This window comes from Cyprinodon variegatus, unplaced genomic scaffold (genome assembly GCF_000732505.1).
Source record: "Cyprinodon variegatus isolate N-32 unplaced genomic scaffold, C_variegatus-1.0 Scaffold611, whole genome shotgun sequence".
Lineage (NCBI taxonomy): Eukaryota > Metazoa > Chordata > Actinopteri > Cyprinodontiformes > Cyprinodontidae > Cyprinodon > Cyprinodon variegatus.
This window is the reverse complement of record NW_015151064.1, coordinates 46,233-55,724: the sequence shown is the minus strand read 5'-3', so window position 1 is coordinate 55,724 and position 9,492 is coordinate 46,233.

Genomic DNA, 9,492 nt, shown 5'->3' with positions numbered 1-9,492 from the left:
GTTCCACGACAATCTACAGTGCCGCATATTGACGAAAATCCCACTTTTCATGCAGTGTTAAGAGTACATGTGTTATAAATAGGTGATACAAAACTGAAGTGAATTGTAATTGTCTTACTATATGCTGCCAGAAAATGCCAGTTTTATTGATATTGCTTATATATTTCTATGCTGTCAAAAAAAAATATTTTTTTTTATCATAAATGTATAACTTTAATAACAGAATAATTGGACTGTACTTAAAGAAGTGGTGATGAAATCCAAGGAGCCCAAAGCATTTTATAATATATTCAATCATTCAAGTGATGGTGGTTAGCTACACTGTAGCCAAAGATGGTCTGAGACAGAATGAGGGAAGCAAGGCTACACCTGGGTCCCCTGAAACACAGCAGGCAAGGCAATAGAAAGAGTCTTGCCTGTGACAGATATGGACAGAGCAGGGGCCACCCACTGGTTACAGGATAAACCTTTACCGCCTGAAGCATCTTCTCCCACACTGAATCTTATGTTCATATTTATCTTATTATAAAGAGGTCTCTGGTTGACAACAAGATAAATATGAATGAGTATGCCATGACTGTGTCAGCCTACATCAACAAATACATTGAGGATGTCAACCAATGAAACTGGATGAATGGAGAGGTTCTGTAAATCGCTAAAAGCACGAAACTCAGCTTTCAAGTCTGGTGATAGAGAGGCAATGGGGACAGTGCATGCCTACTTGAACCGTGCCATCAGATCAGCAAAGCAGAACCACAGCCAGTAGATACAGGATCTCTTCCATCATGCCAGCAACACCAGGAGGATGTGGCAAGGCATATGAAAGATCACAGACTACAACACACCCTCCACCTGGCAGGCGCAGCTGATTCTGACTTCCTAAATGGACTAAACAACATCTTTGGAAGGTTAGAGACTAAACAGCACCTAGGCGGGTGTTCAAGTCTAGTGCAGGTCAGCTGGCTGGCGTCCTCACAGACTGGTGTCCTGACAGACAACTTTAACACCTCGCTGGCCATAGTGCCAGCATGCTTCCAGTCTGCCACTATCGTTCCAGTTCCAAAGAAGCCTTAGGTCACCTTATTCAATGAATACCGGCCTGTTGCACTGACTCCCATCATGATGAAGTGCTTTGAAAGGTTGGTTAAAGAACACATCGTCTCCAGTCTGCCGCCAACATTGGACCTGTTCCAGTTTGCCTACCGACGAAACTGCTCCACTGAGGACGCCATCTCTGCTGCTCTCCACCTGAGCCTGGCATACCTGGAGGAATAGAACACCCATGTGGGGATGCTGTCCCCAGGTTCACCATTAAATATCATCCTGATATTTGCAGACGACACCACGGTGGTGGGTCTCATCAGAGACTACAAAGACCAGGACGACAGAGAGGAGGTGGAGCAGCCCACCTGCCCCCACCAATCCTCACAACCTTCCAATGAAGAACCATAGAGAGCCTTCTGATTAGCTATCTCAATGAGTGGTGTGGAGGCTGCAGCACCTCAGACTGGAAGAAAGTGAGAAGAGTGGTGAGAACAGCAGAGAAGATCAATGGGGTTCCTCTTACCTCCATTAAACAAATTTCATCCCGGCACTGCATGTCCCGTAACACCATCAGTGATCCCGACCACCCCTCCCTGCTGCCCTATGGGAAGACGCTTCACAGGATGCGCTGCAGGTCCAGCAGATTCTGCAACAGCTTTTCCCCCATGCCATCAGTCTGCTAAACTGCTGAAAAAACTCTAAATCAATTCACAGACTCTGGATCACACTGACAACACCAAACCGAACTACTGCATATTTGCACCATATATACTGTACTTGTCTTGAAATGCTCTGAACTTCCATGTCAATGCATTTTTTGCACAATGTTTTTTTCTCCCATGCTGTTTACATTTCATCAGTGGTGCGCTTAATGGAATGAAAATGTTCATTTTACCGCTAAGTTGCTGCTCATTTACTGTCTGAAAGCTGAACAAAACAAAATTTCATTTTGTATACACTCTGTGTATACAAAATGACAATAAAAGTTATCTAAGACTAAGTCCTATTTTATATATTTTTTGCAGATAAGTGATTAATATGTACATATGCAACATTAGTCAACCACCAAAATATTTCTGAGTGTTTAAGCAAAAATCAGCTCCTCCATTGATTCATTTTTAATTCCCTGATCAGCAATGGTCCTAATTCTAATCATATAGAATTGACTGTGAATAGTACAGAAACAAAAAATTAATGATGGTCTCTGTGCAAAACAGTTGAATGTTTCAAGTTAATTAATATTTTGTCACAAATTAAATGAAACATTAGTTATCTTATGGTCATGGAGTGAAACTATAAACTGATAAAGGGAAACTTGCAAAAGAAATTATCCGTCAGGCTTTCACCAACATAAAACATTGTAGCAGCAAAATCATATCAAGGAAAAGTGTTCCTTTAGTTGAAAAAAATGAAAGACCCATACAGGGAAAATTTAGAGAAAAAGATCACAGCTTTTTTCCTCTGAAAGGTTTAATGTAAAAAAGATTGGATTTGATTCAAAGTCCTTTTGTGAGATTGTCTGTCTGTCACATCTAATTTTGCCCTCTTACTGTACATTTTCAAACAAGGGTAAAAATACAAATTCTAATCTGTATACTTGGTATTTCAGTAAGTGTAACAGATTACAGCTTCATTGTTTTAATAATCAGATTTATACAATCCTGTTACATTTAATCCCTAAACTCATCAAATTCAAAAGCACCACTGCTTCTATTGGGAAATACTCATGTTGTATAATGAACACAACTTCCATAGGATTTCACTTCCCTTTCCTTACAGTCTGCTTCCTAGTTTTTATCTAAGCCAGCATAAATCCAATGTTTTGCCTTCAGTATTATCTTAGGGATATGGTCGGGAACCTATGCGTGTTTTACTCTCAGTCTGAAAGTTCCTTTCACACTTTAATCATCATTTATTCATTAATTAAAAGCATTAACCTCCGATCCATAAAATGATAGCGTACAAGAGCTTTCTATTTGATTTTTACCATTAGCTCATTATAACTATGAGTATTTTTATCCTGGTTCTTGTTCAAATTACTGTCTACTTTAGACCGTTATAACAATTTTTTGTGTCAGTGTGTGTCTGTGCCAGTGCCACCGATTTCTTTCAAAACTCTTTGTAATAAAAATTATGTGGTCTGACTTATATTATTGTCTGCTACAATCATAAAAGCTTGGTTTTTAATATATATATATATATATATATATATATATATATAAACATTGCAGGGTGGTAAATTAAACATCTTCATTGCAAGTCTTGTGGAAATAACAGCTCAAAGCTACAAACTGAGCATAAAACATTTAGTTAGTGTTTCCAGTCAGTAACCAAAAAATAGCGAGGCACAGAAGAAAATGTTCCCGGAAGGGCTGGTCTGATTTGTATGTGGTCTGCTGCATTTGCACACCAGTAGTGGGGTTTGCAAGTGTGAATATATAGTTTTTAATCTCACTATGGGTGATGAAGTAAGATTCTGACTTAATGGTCAAAACTCTAAATAGGGTGGATAGTAGGCTATACTTGGAAGTTATAACAACAATCCCTGTTAACCTTGGAACACACTTTAAGTAAGTGTTTAAAGTCACATTTAAAATCCCATTATGTGCTAACATTCCTTTATAATAATAACAGTAAGGAATGTTACCAATTATTTGTGTTACAGCAGAGAGAACAAGAGAGAGACATGCAGATAGAGAGAGAAAGTACAGAAACATATGAGGTTCCCTCAGGAACATAAATCAGAATTAACTTCTATATACACATATTAAATTAAACTGTTCCATATAATATACTGAAAAAATGCATAAACACTAGTGAAAAGGTCTCACATAAACTAGTGAAAACATTTACCTCTTATACAACCTACTCAGAAGCTCTCATACAAAGTAGTGAGAACTGTTCATAAAAACTGATGAAAAGCTTTATCTTTCATACACACTACTGAAAAGCTTTCAGTGTTGTGCGAAATTCTGTTCCCCTGTGAAAATCTGTTCCTCCTGTGTCAGGAGCGCGCATTGCAGCCACAGCAACGCATCTGACCATTCTCCATGTGCTTCTGATCATTTCTCGGTAAAAACAACTTGTATAATCATGTCAAAACAAAACATTTAGTTTAATCGGCAGCTGTTTTTTACAATATTGTAAAATAAAAAAAAAGGGTCTATCTTATGCTGTTTTTATTTTTATTTTAAACTGTCTGACAGAAATAAAAGTCAGTCACCACACATAGTTTTCCAACACGTAGTGTGTATTTATCATTTTTCATTACTGATATATGAGGATGGAAACTGGCTGATAGCAGGACACAAAAATTAAGACTTCCTGCAAAGATCCGGGTGTAGACTTTTTGGTAAATCCCATTCTAATGTAAAATAGGAAAGATTACTGGATTAAGTAAATTTCTAGTATATTACATGCTATCACACATAACACATTTTGAGAATTTGGAAACAGTTGCTCTTTATTTCCCAAAGATATGGGAGGTGGATAGGAGAGAATGAAAATTATGAGGGGGGACCTTATATTTTAGCTGACTGGTATACTCTGCTCCCCTCGCATAAAATAATTTACTTGCAAATCATTATTTGATATGTTATTAGAGGAGAACCATATATTTTTGCCAGCTGACATATTTCGTCCCCCCATAATTTGGGAAAAAATAAACAAATCCTGTGAATTTTGAAGTTTTTATTATTTGTCTATATAACATTTGAAACATTTATTATATGAGATTTTTAAATCTAAAATGGTTAAATAAATGTGACTGTTGATTTGATAACCTTTATGGAATGCATTTTCTGTGTAAATCTTTACCAAACAATTTACAAATATTCCAAAAAAGTTAAAAACAAACCAGGGAACTTTGTTTTTCAAGATTGAAGACATGTTACCTCCCCTCCAGAAAGCTTAGTTTGGAATGAGAAAGGCATGGGAAGCAAAACATCTTTAAATTTGGAAAACAAAGTCCAGTGGTTTGTTTTCAACTTTTTTTGGAATGGCTGTGACCTGGTTGACTGAGAATTTTATCCAGCTATCACCAGATATTACATCTAACAATGTACCTTACAATATAAATAAATACAATGTTTTCTGGAAATTCAGAAATCCTGTGATGCTGAAAAGCCTTCCGTTTTAACTGAAGTCCGCAAATAGCTTTTGAGTTGTGTACATAATAGTTTTTCAACAGTATGTATGAAAGCTTTTTAGTAGTGTATATGAAAGCTTTTTAGTAGTGTATATGAAAGCTTGATAACGGGATTCAACACATGGTTCTCTCCACATAAAGCAAGACTGACTGTCTTTGAGCAATTGAAACATAACTGGGGGTCTGTTTTGCAAGAAGATAATGTTGATATAGCATATGATAATTTTCTCAATATCTTTAAAGTATTATACGATAAAAACTGTCCACCAATACTTAGAAGAGTATTCGAGTATTTGAAACTTTCCGTAAAAGTTTAAAAAACAATCCACTAGACTTGGTTTCCAAGGTTTGAAGACGTTTTGCTTCCCCCCAGGAAGCTTTCTCAATTCAAAATGTCTGGATTCGCAGTGAGTATGAGGGTTTATATAGACAAGGACTTGTATTGCTTGGAAACATGCAAATTGAAACTGACGAGTGGGTCATTTGGTTCCATTGTTAGCCTGTAATATCTGAAACCCGTCTATGCTTGTGAAAGGTCTGTCGTTATAGGGGGGGATTGTTCAACTGGCTGAAGGAAGGAGGTTCTTTGTTTCTCTGTGATGGGGTGGGGGTGACGATGATACCTGGAAGGATCAACTCAATAACTGAATTGTAAGCTTTTGGAAGCTGGAATCTGAGTCCACCACCTTAGTATAGAGTTGTTTTTTCTCTCTTAACATAGATAGCTTCCTTTACATCCCTCTCAAACCACCTATTTTCTTTATCCAAAAATGTGAACGTTCTGGCCCTCAAAAGAATGCCCTTTGTCCACAAGGTGCAGGGTCTTGTCCAAAGGAGCCTGCTCTTCTGTGCTGGTCCATGTGTCTGTGGAGAGGTTGTTTGGTTTCTCCAATATAAAGATCAGAGCATTCCTCGCTGCCCTGAACAGCATATACCACTCCACTCATATTCGGTCTGGGGGTTTTATCTTTAACCTTGGAAACCAAGTCCAGTGGATTGTTTTTTTAAACTTTAACGGAATGTGTATGACCTGGATGACTGAGAATCTTCACCGCAGTATTTGAAGCTCATAATACTCAGAGCGTCAAATACTCAAAAGCTCCATGGATCACAATGGGTTTACAAAATGCCTGCAAAAAAAAGAGAACAAACTAAATAGAAATTTTATACGGCACAGGTCTTTGGAGTTAGAGAATACATATAATAAAAATAAATTAATTGATATATACGAATAGCTAAACAGGAGTTTTACTGTAGATTATTAGACAGAAATTAGAAAAATATCAAAGGGATTTGGAATGTATTGAATACTTTTATCAAGAAAAACTCAGGAAAAATCAAATTACTAGCTTTTTATAAATAATGATAAAAATTTAGAAATGTTGACATTAATGATGTTGTTCATATTTCAATATATATTTTGTAAGTGTGCGACCAAAACTGGCAGAAAAAATTCAGAATCCTGCAACAACTGGAGCTCTGAATGAAACTTTAAACGAACATTTTTGCGCCCCAGGGAGGAAATATGTCACCAATCCGACAAAAAATGAAATGAAGGTTTACTCGTCTTTAAAGATTGAATATTTATCTTACTCATCTATAAAATCTATATCAGTTTATTTAAAACATTTTTATAAATATAAATTATAAAATGTAAATTTTATAATTTATGTCTTAATCAAGGTAATTGGGCTGGTGGGGCGGTGCCCTAGCTCCTAGCTTGGCCAGCCACCACCTCCTGTTCAGTCACTATTTGCTGGTTTCTGGTCGTCATAATTTTTTAGTTTGAGTTTTCTGGACTTCAGTATATTTGGATTTTGTGGATTTATGTTTGTGGATTTTTTGCTTCTGTTACTTTTTTTGGATATTAAACTTGCAAGTAACCACCTAAGCCTTGATCTCTGCATTTGGGTCCTTCAAAACTCCCCTCAACCTGACAGTAGGAACCAGCCAGAAATGGAGCCAGCAGACTTAGACTCAGTTTTGAGTGCCCAGGAGAGACAGATGAAGAAAGAGGAGGAGCAACTGGTGTTATTGCAAGAGGAGATTACACAACTGAATGCACAATGAAGCAAGTTCATCATCTTTTTTTCTTGAAATTACCTTCCTAGTGGATCAGATCCAGGATTTTTAGAGCTCCCCATATCAGCCTGCTGCAAACCATACCCCTCCTTCTCCTAGTGTTGAACCTCCTGTGCAACCTGCGCCATGCAGCCGATAAAACGATGTAATGGCCTCCCCAGCGGGTCAGCTTGAGACTGTCGCTTCCTCTCCAGTGGGTCATTCTGATGCCACCACTCCCTCCCCAATGTGTCACCCCACTGCTAGCCTCTCTCCACCATCAAACCAGGTCAGTTTTCAGTCGCCACCTTCATGACTCCCTGCTTTCACCGCCTCTTGGGGTTAACAAAAGATCTATGTGTCCCAGACATTCTTCATCCATCCCTTTAGATACACCCAGGCTGACAGAATCAGATCTTTTTCATTATTAATATGGGGAAATGGACGATCTTTCCCTTTCCTCCCACCTCCTTCAGCTCCTTGCCAGCCAGGCTTTCCTGAGCCAGAGCCCCTTGGCAGAGCAGTTCTGGAGCCAGAGTCCTTTAGCTAGCCAGCTCCTGAGCCAGTAATGCCTTCTCCAAGATCAGATCATATCAAAAACGCATTGATATAGTCATTTTGATGCAGAGTCTATGACATGATTTAGATTATTTTCAACATTCAGCTGTCTGATGGCGGTGTTTAGTGTTTACTTTTTAGGCTTAGACTCCTTTTGTGTTCCCTCTCCAGGCTTAGACCCTCTAGTTTTCCCACTTCAGGCTTGGACCTCTCTGGTGTTCCTTCTCCAGGCTTAGACCTCTCTGGTGTTCCTTCTTCAGGCTTGGACCTCTCTGGTGTTTCTTCTTCAGGCTAAGATCTCTCTGGTGTTTCTTCTAATGTTTTCTCTCCAGGGACCCCCGGGTACGCTCTGTGCCTTCCAGAGATCCCTGAGCACGCTTTGTGCTGTCCAGAGACCCCTAAGGATGCTCTGTACCATCCAGAGACCCTTGAACCCTCTGATGAACTAATCCCTGAAATAGAGCTCTGTGAGAGTTTGTCCTCAAGGTCCCTCAGCGGGTGCCCCTCACCTCCAAGGCCCTTAAGCAGGCGCCAGGTCCCAAGTTGTGCTGCCTCTTCGTGGGTCCATAGCTTTGCTGCCTCTCAGTAGGTTCCTGTGCTGCAGTCAGAGATCCCTAAAGCACCTGTGCCAGAGTTGGTGGTCCCCAAGGCTCCTGTGCTGTAGCTGGCAGTCCCGAAGGCTCCTGTGCCGCAGTCGGTGATCCCCAAGGGTCCTGTGCCGCAGTCAGTGGTCTCCAAGGTTCCTGGTGCATAGGTCCTCCTCAGTCGCCGTCCTCATGACCGTCCTGCAGAGGTCATCCTTTGTTGCCATCGTCACGGCTGTCCTCCATAGGTACTCCTTCATCACCGTCCTCTTGGCCAGTCTCCTGGGACTCTGCTTTGCATCTATTTTCACGGCCTGCATCCAGAGACTCTGCCTCGCTTTCGACCTCATCATCATAATAATTTATTCAACTCCCTTTAAAAAAAGTTATAATTTTGCCAGTTAGCGCTGAGAATTGATGATGTGCTGCTAGATAATTGTCCTGTTTAGCTTCTTTGAATTTTTTAAACAGCAAAAAAGTAAGACTAAGCAGACATATATTTATCTAGCTAAAAGAATCATATTAATCATATTTTGAGTCCAATATTCTTAGCACAGAAAGACATTGATAGATTAGTTAATTTTGACGAACTTTGGTAAGTAAAATCATCTGTCAGTGAATTGCACTTAATTCTTTTTTTTTTTTAATTTTCTCAAATATATATATGTGAATGCTTAATTTGATTCTGCATGAGTCTTGTCCAAGTTTTATAAATTCTCACTAAAATTCATGATTTTTTTTTACAGAGAAAACACAGTACTTATCTCCAACAATATGTTGCTCTAACTGAAACTGCCAACAAAAGGATGGAACCTGGATCCAGAGAAGGGGATCTCCGTCCTTCAGGTCTGTTGTCCGGCAACTTTTACAGTTCTGAATGATGCAAGAAGTTCTCAGGTTTTATTAATGATCAAATAATTTGTGTTGAAATAGAAACAAATATAAAACTTGCAGGACACTGGACCTCATCAAAGGTTTGACAGCCCAGAATTACAAAGCTGTCTTTACTAATCAAGATGAGTTTGATGTTGTAGCAATGTGCTAACTTCAGATTGAATAAAACATTGCATATGTTGCGTTGAATTAAACATTCATGCA